The following is a 12,912-nucleotide window of genomic DNA, read 5'->3' as shown; positions in this document are numbered from 1 at the left end:
GCATGTTGTTCTCAAGTGTGTTTAAAAACTGGGAGCGCCGAAGGGGGTGCACGGCACAGCCCACCCCCCCTCCGGAAGGAAGCTGGTGTCAGCGCACCCTCTCCAGGCAACTGCCCAGAACCCTCAATGTCTAAGTGCGAGAGGTGGTGAAGGGCGTCGTCCGAGGTGAGGCTCATACAACATAAGCGCCCCCCCCAGACGTCTTCCCCCCACCCCCCCATACCATGGCCTACATGAGTGTGGGTTGTGAAATTGTTTGGAGTGAAAGTGTCTAAGATGCATGATAAAATTGGGGAGAGGGACGTCACCAGAAAGTGGCAACCTCCAGTAACGCCCCCTCCCCAAGGACCTACATGTGTGGCGGTGTGATGGAGCAGGCAGAGGGAGGAGTCCGGGGATGGGGAGCAAAGGACTGGGAAGCCATCCCAGGGAGCCAGCTCCCCTACTGACTCCAACAGGCACCCCCGCTCCCCGAAAGCCCCACCCAGAGAAGGGGGCCTTGCCAGCGGCACCGCTGTAGCCCGGGGGCCAGGGAGAGGCCACAGGGCCCGCCAGCCAACCACCCACCAGGACCAACACCTCAACCCCCCCAGCCCACCCACCAAGCCTACTGGCTTTACTCCCCCCCCCCCCAAAAAAAAGTTAATAAATAAGAGGGGGGGACCCTGGCCAGCCAGCCCTTCACGAGCCATCCCAAAACCCACCCCCCAAGCGAAACCCGCACCAGGAGACACGGACCAGGACAGGGGGCCGGACACAAGCCCACCAGAACGTCAACCCCCCCCCACCCGTAGATTTAATCCCTCCCCAACACTAACATTCAAACAACTCACCATACATTCGACAGTAGACATCCAGGCTGGGTAAGTCCCTACTCCCCCTCCTTCCCCCTCCCCCCACTAGCAGAGTGCCTATCCAATGAAGGAGAAGAGCATCTGCCCTGACATGTTAATGACCATGCCCCCCTACCAGCTCAACAGGCCCCGAGGCCCCCCAGTGCACCAGAGGCCCCGTGCAGGGGCGGACACCCGGGCACGCGCCGGCCCACACCAAAAGCGGCCCACCCCCCGGAACCGGAACCCCCGAGGCCCCGCCGCCCCCCGAGGGCACTGCGCCCCAGGGACCCCACGCCCCCAGACCCACCCCGGCCCCACCCAGCGGCAGCACAGCTACCAGGTCAGTAACGCACGTCCGTCACCACGCAGCTCCCCAAGAGCGCCGCAAGCGGTTGCTGTAGGCCGCCCATAGGCCGCCCGTAGGCCTCCCAAGCCCTTCCCAGATGGGGGCAACAGACCCTGGAGTCAGATCCACCAGGCGCCCCACTCCGAGTGCCCCCAGAGCCCCAGGAACCCCTCCATACAGCCACTGCGCCCTGCAGGAAGCAACCCACCGCCCCCTATTCCACTAAGTGATGGTGTTGATCAGAGGAGACCAAAGAGACCAATCAGATGTGGATGCAGATGCTGTCTCAAGATTAATATAATCCAACAAAAGATCTCTATACTGATTGATACTGAGATTTTCTTTACTTTTCCAATTCATGAGGATAGTTTTCTTTGCGATACATAATGCAGTGAAAACCATGTAAACTATTTCTTTTTCCAGAGGACTTTCCTCAAAATTACCAAGCAAGCAAACTGATGGGGAAGGTGTAATTTTACAGCTCAGGCACTTTGATAAGTCCTTACATATCTGTGTCCAGAACCTCTGGACTGGTGTGCATAACCATAACGCATGAATATAATTATCAGGATGATTGCCTATGCAGTGTGGACAGATATTAGATTGTGCCAAACCCACCTTGAATAATCTTTGTCCTGTGTAGTGTACTCTGTGGAGGATTTTGTATTGTATTAGTTGTAAGTTGGTGTTTCTAGTCAATTTGAAAGTTCTTAGACATATTTGAGCCCAGAAGTTTTGTTCAAAGGTGACTGATAAATCCTTTTCCCATTTCATAATAGGAAGAGATATTGAATCATCTATTTTAGTCAGTGTCCTGTATGATTTAGACAGTAGTTTGGGGGGGGGGGGGGGGGGTTAAATCTAGGAACTCTAATATATTAGTTGGGATTTGTAAACCACCATTAATATGCTTATATTTATTTCTAATTATAGATTTAAGTTGTTGATATTCTAAGAATTAATTTTTACTAAAGCCATATTGCATATTTAGTTTAGCAAAATTGATGAACTCGGTTCCGTCAAGTAGATGTTGCAGATATTTAATACCTTTATTCTACCAGTATGTAAAGTTTTATTTATCATTTTATTATTTTGTAGGATATCAGGGTTATTCCACATAGGTGTACGACTGCATCGGATAAGGGATGACTTTGTCATTTTAAGGAACTCCCACCATGCTGTCAGAGTAAAACTAATGTTGATATTTTTTGAAGCATGTATGCCGTTTTATATTTGAGCTAATAAACGGCAAATCTGAAATCATGATATTATTGCACATTTCCTTTTCTATATCTAACCAAGGCTCATCTAGATGACTATTTTTATCCATTTAGAGATGTATTGTAGCCTATTTGCTAAGTAATAATTATGGAAGTTAGGCAAATCTAATCCTCCTCTGTCTTTAGTCTTCTGTATTGTCTTTAAGCTAATACGTGGGGGTTTATCTTTCCAAAGAAATTTAGAAATGGCAGAGTCTAGAGATTTAAACCAGTTGGATGATGGTGTATTGGGGATCATTGAAAATAAATAATTAATTCTAGGTAGGACCATAATTTTTATTGAAGCTACCCTACCCATAAGTGAAATTGGAAGCGATTTCCATCTTTTAAGGTCCTCTTCTATCCTGTATAAAGTGGGGCGTGGTTAAGTTTAAGTAAATCTGTTCATTTAACGACACAGTAATACCTAAATATTCAATATTTCCTGATTGCATTTGTAAATCTAGGGAGTTTTCGAGAGAGCAATTAATTGACAGTACCGTAGTATTAAAGTAGTTTAAAGAGTAATCTGATACTTTAGAGAAAGATTCTAGTATTCTAATTACTTGTGAAAGAGAATTATTTGCATGCTGGAGATAAAGTAATACATCATCCGCGTATAGACTAATCTTATGCTCTATTTTCATGCATTTTATACCTTTTACAGCTTTTGTTTGTCTGATTGTTGCTGCTAGAGGTTCTATAAAGATGGCAAAAAGTGATGGAGAAAGAGGGCATCCTTGCCTGGTGCCCCTCTGTAGACAAAAACTGGAAGATGTTTGATTATTTGTCCTGACACAGGCTGTTGGAGAACTGTATAAAATTTGTAACCAATTTATGAAAAAATTGCCAAAACCGAATTTATGTAGAGTAGCGAATAAAAATTTTCAGTTTACTCTATCAAATGCTTTTTCTGCGTCTAAAGACAATATATTGGTTTTAATGTTTTTACTGTAGTAATAATCAATTAAATAACCGAGGAGTTACTTTGTCTAATCTTTTTGCAAAAGCTTTACAGATTATCTTAATATCCACAATAATTAAGGATATGGGACGATAACTGGTGGGCAACATAGGATCTTTGTCTGGCTTGAGCAGAAGGCTGATGGTGGCAGAATTCATATTAGCTGGAAATCTGCCTTTTTCCTGTATTTCCTGCAACATTCTGTGGAACGTTGGGGCTAGAATATTTCAGAACTCTTTGTAAAACTCAGTAGGGAATCCATCTGGACCTGGAGCTTTTTTATTAGGCATACTTTTAAGAGCTTCCTGGGTTTCAACTGTTGTCAGCGGGGAAGGTTATCTGATAATTTAGGAAGTGTAATTTTATCCAGAAATTGCTTGATATCATTCTCTGATGGATTTATCTGTGGCATGTATAAAGATTTGTAGAAATCGCGGAAGGTATTATTTATACACTCCGGTTCACTTACTGTATTACCAGTTGAATCTGTAACTGCAAATATAGTAGTTTTCTCCTTATTTATTTTAAGCTGATTAGCTAGGAAGCTTCCTGACGTATTGCCATGTTCAAAAATTTCTATTCGAAGTCTTTGTATTAGAAATCTATTTTGCTTTTCAATATAGTGGTTTAGTTCTAATTTTACTTCACGGATTTTACCTAACTTTCCTTCTTCTTGAGAGGATTCTAGTAACTTAAGTTTTTCTTCTAATTGCTGAATCTTTTTGTTTTCTTTTTTCTTTTTATGAGATGAGAAAGAAATTATTTTACCTCTCATCACTGCTTTTCCAGCTTCCCACAATATCGATGCCGATGTCAAAGTGGCCGGTTGCCTCTCGGCCGCAGGGCCAGAGAGGCAACCGGCATGTCGTGTATGTAATCCACTATTACTGAGTGCAAGGCCGAAGGCTGCGTAAATACTGTACGGATGATGATTTTCTAGGATAGACTGTCTTTGTTTTGTCTCCTGCCAAGGCCACTGTGCAGTATTAGGGAGAGCCGAAAGCGAGGTCGGGCAGAGACAGGGGCAGACGCTAGGCTGCAGCCGCGGGGTGCGAATACTCCATTCATATAATCTCTGCTCTGTTTCTCAATAAAGTGCTGGAAGTTTATCACTCCACCGTCTCCTTCTTTAGCAACTCAGGGAAGTCAATTATCTGTTCAGAATTCCCATAACATTTTGGTGTCAACGAACAAGATCTCCGACCGGCGGACCAGGGGGGTCCGGGGCCAGGAGCAGCTTTGGCCAGCCCGGAGAAGGTTATCTGGCCTCTGTTACCCCAAACGGATTTTCAAGGGACGAGGAGAGGCTCCTGGTCTCGGGGCGGCTCTGGAGCGTCGGCGCGGGATCAGATTCGAACCTTTTCTTTTCGTGAGACAGTAAGAGAGTTATTTTCCAGCATTTTCTTTAAATGGTATGGTATGATGTTCTCTGCAGAATCCAGCATGTCAGTAAAATGATGCAATCACCCTCCATGCAGCTTGATGTAGCTGTCCACTTGCTGAAGAAAACAAGAGATTCCCTCACCAGTTACAGAAACACTGGATTTTCTGATGCACAGACAATAGCCAAGGAGATGTGTGAAGACATGAATGTGGAGGCTGAACTACAAAAAAGCGATTGAGAACCCCAAAAACTCACTTTGGCTATGAGTCTCCAGATGAGCCCAATCTTGGAGACGTGAATAACATGTTTGGTGTGCTCCTCGATTTTCCCCAACTTAGAAGAAAAGAGCTGCTACAGAAGTGTCAAACCCTAAGTACTGCTCTGACCCAGGACAGCCAGCAGGACATTGATGGCGCAGAACTTACAAGGGAAATGCAAAATTTCCCACCATTATGACAAACTTAGAACTTTTAGCCTTCCTGCATGAGAAGAAGCTAGCAGAAATTTACCCCAACATGTGGGTTGTTTTAAGAATCTCTGCCACTCTTCCTGTTACGGTGGAAGCTTCTCCAAGCTTAAACTGATTAAAACTTACCTGAGATCTACTATGATGCAAGAACGTCTCAGTCGACTTTCCATCATAAGCATTAATCATGTGGTGACTCCGTTTGGCTGACGTCACTTCCTGTTTGCGGTAAGGCGTATTGTATCACTTCCTGTTTTCACTGCGTGAGCAACGGTTTGTTGCTCCAGATTCTCTCGCTTTTATCTTTAATCTCTTTGCTGTAACATCTGTTTCTAACACATAAGCACTTTTAAAACATTTTCTGTTGCTGCACATCACGCTTGGGAACTCCTCGTGTTTCACGGTTTGCTCTCTTGGCGTGGTAGAAGGGCGCTAGCCTAGCTTTAGCCTAGCCTAGCTTTAGCTCCACAATGGCTTCCTCTCCTACTATTACTTCAGCTTCTCCGTCTCTGACTAAGTCTCCCCTTATCTCCTGCTCTCTGTGTCAGATGTTTAGCTATTCCTCTGCCTCCTTTAGTGATAATGGTACTTGTAATAAATGTAGTGTTTTTGTAGCTTTGGAGGCGAGGGTGTCAGAATTAGAGTTCCGGCTCCGTGCTATGGAAAGACCAGCTGATAGCCGCCCCTCTGCTAGCGCGGAGCCACATAGACCTAGCGTTAGTTCACTTAGTGGTCCTCCAGAAGCACCCGAGCAGCCGGGTAAGCAGGCCGGCTGGGTGACAGTTCGTAGGAAGCATAGCTCTAGATTTCAGCCCCCAGTTCACCACCAACCCGTCTGCGTTTCAAACAAATTTTCCCCACTCAGCGACACAACCCGCTGAGAAGCCGATTCTGGTTATTGGGAGCTCAATAGTCAGAAACGTGGCACTAGAGACACCAGGGACCATAGTTAAATGCCTGCCAGGGGCCAGAACGGGCGACATAGAATCTTACCTAAAACTGCTGGCTAAGGATAAGCGTAAATACAGTAAGATTGTTATTCATGCTGGCGGTAATGACACCCGATCACGCCGATCGGAGGTCACTAAAGTTGGTGTTGCTTCGGTGTGTGAGTTTGCTAAAGCAATGTCGGACTCCGTAATTTTCTCTGGTCCCCTGCCTGATTTGACCAGTGATGACATGTTTAGCCGCATGTCATCATTCAACCGCTGGTTGTCTAGGTGGTGTCCTGAAAACGACGTGGGCTACATTGATAACTGGAGAACTTTCTGGGGAAAACCTGGTCTGATCCGGAGAGACGGCATCCATCCTACTTTGGATGGTGCAGCTCTTCTTTCTAGAAATCTGGCCGGATTTATTAGTCCTCCTAAATGCTGACAACCCAGGGTCCAGACCAGGAAGCAGAGCCGTAGTTTAACACACCTCTCTGCAGCTTCTGTACTGTTACCCATCCATTATCCTATTGAGACGGTGTCTTTCCCACGGCCAAAACTTAACAGATCAAAAACTTATCTAAAAGGAACAAATCATAAAAACCTAATAAAAATAAATACGGTTCACCTTGAACCTAAAAATAAAACAATTAAATGTGGTCTATTAAATATAAGGTCTCTCCCTCCAAAGACTTTGTTAGTTAACGAATTGATTTCTGATAAACAGATTGATTTGTTTTGTCTCACAGAAACCTGGCTACAAGAGGACTACGTTAGTTTGAATGAGTCAACTCCCTCCAATTATTCAAATTTCCACATTCCCAGATCTGTGGGAAGAGGAGGAGGAGTGGCAACCATCTTTCAGTCTGATTTATTAATTAGTCCCAGGCCAATTAATAACTACAGTTCTTTTGAACATTTAACCCTCAGTTTCCCTCATCCAAACTGCAAAGCAATAAAACCTCTTCTGTTTGTTGTTTTGTATCGTCCACCAGGCCCTTACACTCAGTTTTTGGATGAGTTGTCAGATTTCTTATCTGATTTGGTGTTAAATACTGATAAGGCTATTATAGTGGGTGATTTTAACATCCATGTTGACACAGAATGTGATAACCTTAGTGTAGCCTTTAAAACTATCCTAGATTCAATTGGTTTTGCTCAAAATGTGCATAAACCGACGCACTCTTGGCTCCATACTTTAGACCTTGTGCTGACATATGGCATTGATTGTGAAGAATTAACAGTATTTCCTCACAACCCTGTCCTATCTGATCATTTTTTAATAACATTTGAGTTTAATCTAACTGAGTTCTCCACCCCCAAAAGAGGGTTCCATTATAGTAGATCTTTATCGGATAATGCTGTATCAAAACTTAAAGAGTCTGTCCCCTTTTTAATATCCTCCGTATTGCAGAAATGCCCTGTAGATGGCAGCAATGTTGTTTCTTACAATTCACAAATAGATGTCTTTGTAAACGGTATGACTTCGTCATTGCGTTCTGCATTAGACAATGTAGCTCCCTTGAAAAAGAAGGTGATTATTCACAGGAAGCTAGCTCCTTGGTTTAATTCAGAGCTGCGTTCCTTGAAGCACAATGTTAGGAAATTGGAGAGAAAATGCCGCTCTACACACCAAGAGGAATCCTACCTAATCTGGAAGAACAGTCTATTGTTGTATAACAAGACCCTTCGCAGAGTTAGAGCAGCATATTTTTCATCATTAATTGAGGAGAATAAGAATAATCCTAGATTTCTCTTCAGTACAGTTGCCAGACTTACCCAGAGCCACAGCTCTGTTGATCCATCCATTCCCTTAGCTCTTAGCAGTAATGATTTTATGGGATTCTTCATAAATAAAATTGATTCCATTAAAAATAAAATAATTGGCATCCTCCCAAACATGATTACCTCGTCCTCAGTAAGTGAGGCAGCTTTGGAGGAATCCTTAGAACCTGCGCAGTGTCTGAACTGTTTAAAAGCAGTAGAGCTTATCTGAGCTATCTAAAATTTTAGCTTCATCTAAACCTTCTACCTGTATGTTAGACCCAATCCCAACCAAGTTGTTTAAGGAGATATTCCCTCTGATCAGTGGTCCTATTTTAGACATGATTAATCTATCCTTGGTAAATGGATATGTACCACAGGCTTTTAAAGTAGCTGTTATTAAACCTTTACTTAAGAAACCATCTCTTGATCAAGATGAGTTAGTAAATTACAGACCTATATCTAATCTTCTTTTCTTATCTAAAATTCTTGAGAAAGTAGTTGCTAATCAACTATGTGAACATTTACAAAGTAATGACCTACTTGAGGAGTTTCAGTCAGGCTTCAGAGCTCATCATAGCACTGAAACAGCTCTGGTGAAGGTCACCAATGATATTCTCATGGCCTCAGATAATGGACTTGTGTCTATACTTGTCCTGTTAGATCTCAGTGCTGCATTTGATACAGTTGATCACAATATTCTCCTACAAAGACTTGAGCATACTGTAGGGATTAAGGGAAAAGCATTAGGCTGGTTTAAATCTTATCTGTTGGATAGATTCCAGTTTGTTCATGTTAATAATAAATCTTCCTCAAACTCTAGGGTCACTTGTGGAGTACCACAGGGTTCAGTCCTTGGACCAATTCTATTTACTATATATATGCTTCCGATTGGCAAAATTATCAGACAGCATGGGATTAACTTCCACTGTTATGCTGATGACACTCAGCTATATTTATCCATAAATCCTGATGAATCCAATCAGTTACTTCGACTGCAGTCATGTCTTGATGACATCAAAAGGTGGATGACTTTAAATTTCCTGCATTTAAATTCTGACAAGACAGAAGTTGTAATCTTTGGGCCAGAGTCTTCAAAAAATAAAGTTCTTAATCAATCCCTTAATCTGGATGGCATTAACTTGGCCTCTGGTAATAAAGTTAAAAATCTTGGTGTTGTTTTCGACCAAGACATGTCATTTAAATCCCATATTAAACAGGTTTCCAGAGTTTCCTTTTTTCACCTCCGGAATATCGCCAAAATTAGAAACATTCTGTCCAGGAGTGATGCTGAAAAACTAGTCCATGCATTTGTTACTTCAAGGCTGGACTATTGTAATTCTTTACTATCAGGAAGTCCACAAAATGCAGTTTGAAGTCTTCAGCTGATTCAAAATGCTGCGGCAAGAGTTCTGATGAAAATCAACAAGAGGGATGATATTTCTCCAATTTTAGCTTCCCTTCATTGGCTTCCTGTTAAATCAAGAATAGAATTTAAAATTCTCCTTCTAACGTATAAAGCCCTTAATAATCAAGCTCCATCATATATCAGAGCTCTGATTACCCCGTATGTTCCTAACAGAGCACTTCGCTCTCAGACTGCAGGTCTGCTGGTGGTTCCTAGAGTCTCTAAAAGTAGAATGGGAGGCAGATCCTTTAGCTATCAGGCTCCTCTCCTGTGGAACCAACTCCCAGTTTTGGTCCGTGAGGCAGACACCCTATCTATTTTTAAGACTAATGTTAAAACTTTCCTTTTTGACAAAGCTTATAGTTAGAGTGGCTCATACCCTGAGCTATCTCTATAGTTGTGCTGTGATAGGCCTAGGCTGCTGGAGGACATCAGGGTCTAATTTTCTCACTCTACTGATTTCTACTGTTCTTCAGTCTACTGTTCTCCAGTTTTGCATTGTATTACATTGAAATGACTGTCGTCATTTCAGCTTTTAACTTTTTGCTCTCTCTCTTTTTCTTCATAGTAGGTACACCTGGTCTGGTGTTCTGTTAACTGTGACATCATCCAGGGAAGACGGCTCACCCGCTACTACCATCTAATGTAGAACAGATTACTAGATCAATGTGTGCTTCTGTGCTTTTTTGTCTCTGTTGTTGTGTCTCTGCTCTGTCTTCTGTAACCCCAGTCGGTCGAGGCAGATGACCGTTCATACTGAGCCCGGTTCCTTCCCGCTAATGGGTGGTTTTTCTTCCCACTGTCGCTTCATGCTTGCTCAGTATGAGGGATTGCAGCAAAGCCATGTACAATGCAGACGACTCTCCCTGTGGCTCTACGGTTCCCCAGGAGTGAATGCTGCTTGTCGGGACTTTGATGCAATCAACTGGTTTCCTTATATAGGACATTTTTGACAATCTGTATAATCTGACCCAATCTGTATAATATGATTGAACTTGATTTTGTAAAGTGCCTTGAGATGACATGTTTCATGATTTGGCGCTATATAAATAAAATTGAATTGAATTGAATTGAATTGGTCTCAAATCAGTTGTCATATGATGATGTTGTAGATGACTTTGCTTTAAGAAAATCCAGGAGAGTGGACCGAGTCATCAGAGAACTTCTGAAGGTGGCAGCTGTCCATGTTGTAAGTAAAGTCCGAGGTGTAGAGGGTGATAAGAAACGAAGACAGAACGGTGCCCTGGGGGGCCCCGGTGCTGCAGAGTGCCACCTCTGACTGACAGCCGTGCAGCCGCACGTGCTGAGGGCGGTCAGTGAGGTGGTCGATTGTCCAGTCAGCTAGATGTTTGTCCACCCCAGCATCCTCCAGCTGATCCCTCAGGAGCACCGGTCTGATGGTGTTGAAAGCGCTGGAGAAGTCAAAGAATATGACTCTCACAGAGCTCCCGGTGGTCTCCAGGTGGGTGAGCGCCCGCTGCGGCAGGTAGATGATGGCATCCTCTACTCCAATGTTGAGCCGGTAGGCAAACTGCAACGGGCCCAGATTGGGGCTCACCACGGTGTGCAGGTGGGCTAGGATGAGGCACTTCATGGTCTTCATCAAGGTGACTGGTCTGAAGTGGGCCGCTTTCCTGGCGTGCGGTGTTTTGGGAACCGGTACCACACAGGAGGTCTTCCACAGGGTGGGCACCACCCCCAGGCTGAGGCTCAGGCTGTAGATGTAGCTGAGGACCTCACAGAGCTCATCTGCACAGCTCCTCAGCAGCCTGGGGGGGATGCTGTCCAGTCCTGAGGCTTTCCTCTGTTTCATCTTCATCAGCTGCCCTCTCACCTGCATTGGTGTGACTGTGAGGAGGGAGGAAGGTAGAGCCGAAGGTGTGGATGGGTCGGGGGTTGATGAGAGTGGCGGCAGGGGGGATAATAGGTCTCTGGAGGGCTGGTGGTTGGAGGCGTTGACGGCAGGGAGGGGGCCAGTGTGGGGGGAGTCAAACCGGGTGAAGAACCTGTTGAGCTCATCTGCAAACTTGGTGTCACCGTCTGCAGCCCTGCTGGTCCTCTGCCCGAAGCTGGACATGTTCTTCAGACCTCTCCACACATCCCTGACGTTGTTCTGCGCCAGCTGCTCCTCCATCTTCTTCCTATAGTCCTTCTTTGCCGCCCTGATCTTCCACTGGAGCTCCCGCTGAACTCCACGCTGCTCCTCTCTGTCCCCTGAGTAGAAAGCCCTCTTCTTCTGGTTCAGGAGGACGTTCAGCTCAGGGGTCACCCAGGGGTGGTTGTTTGCAAAGCATCGTAGCCGTCGTATAGGCACAATGCTCTCCACACAGAAGTTCATGTAGCCAGTGATGCATTCAGTCAGGCTGTTGATGTCATCACCATGACAGCTTTAGAACATGCTCCAGTTTGTGGATCTGAAACAATCTCTCATTCTTTCAGTGGCCTCATCTGACCAAACTTTCACTGACTTCTTATGTGCAATTTTCCTCCTCACCAGTGGAATGTAATGGGGGAGCAGGTAGACGAGGTTGTGATCTGAGCGTCCGAGTGGGGGGCGGAGATGTAGGCGTCTTTAACATTTGCATAGAAGAGGTCCAGCGTTTTATTGTCCCTTGTAGTACACGTGACGTACTGGGTGAGCGTGGGGAGGGTGGAACAGAGGGAGGCATGGTTGAAATCCCCCGTGATCAGCAGGAGAGCATGGGGGTGCAGTTTGTTTTCCTGCGCCGTGAATCCGCTCACACGCAGCGACAGCGTTCGCGGAGGGAGGTATATAAACACAGAACACGATCATGTGGCCAAACTAAGGCAAGTAATAAGGTCTCAAAATCACTGCGAGAATTTCAACATCCGAGCAGCATATCTGCTGTTTCACGTGAGCATGAGCTGCGTTACACCATCTCTCGTTCACAAATACCGCCAGCCCCCCTCCTCTCTTTTTTCCGCTCTCCGCCAAAGTTCTGTCTGTGCAGATGAGTTTAAAGCCGTCTTGTGAGATCGCCGAGTCCGTTACAGTTTCATTTAGCCACATTCCCCTGAAACAGAAAATACTAACGTCTCTGTACCTCCTTTGGAAATGGGTTAGTGCTGCAAACTCCTCGGTCTTGGGACGGAGAGATCTTACCTTCCCTGTGATAGCCGATGGTAGATAACTCTTCCTCCGCTATGTCCTGCCGCCCCTGCAGCCTCTGCGTTTCCTCCGTATTTCAGTAGGTATCACAGGTTTCTCAGTATGTTGATGAGCAGGGCCGCAGCGCGTAGAGTCACGTAGACTAAGTAGCTGAGTCCGCGTGTAAACAATGGGCTCGCAGTCGCAGACAAAGGGGTCTCCCTTTACCGCTTCAAAGAGTGTCAAAAGTAGCAAAAAACTCAGCACTAGAGTCCCAAAAGTATGCCTCTTCGGTGCACATAATCCCGGAATGACAGATACGGCATTCACTAATATTAAAACACTCCAAAAAACACTATAAAGAAGAGAAAGTAGGGAAATAGAAGACGCTGCCGAGGTGACTGGCAGCTGTCCGCGCAGCGCCATCTTGAAAAGGTCAGCTCC

The sequence above is a fragment of the Fundulus heteroclitus genome, chromosome 14 (genome assembly GCF_011125445.2).
Source record: "Fundulus heteroclitus isolate FHET01 chromosome 14, MU-UCD_Fhet_4.1, whole genome shotgun sequence".
NCBI lineage: Eukaryota > Metazoa > Chordata > Actinopteri > Cyprinodontiformes > Fundulidae > Fundulus > Fundulus heteroclitus.
Note: the sequence above shows the minus strand (reverse complement) of the source record.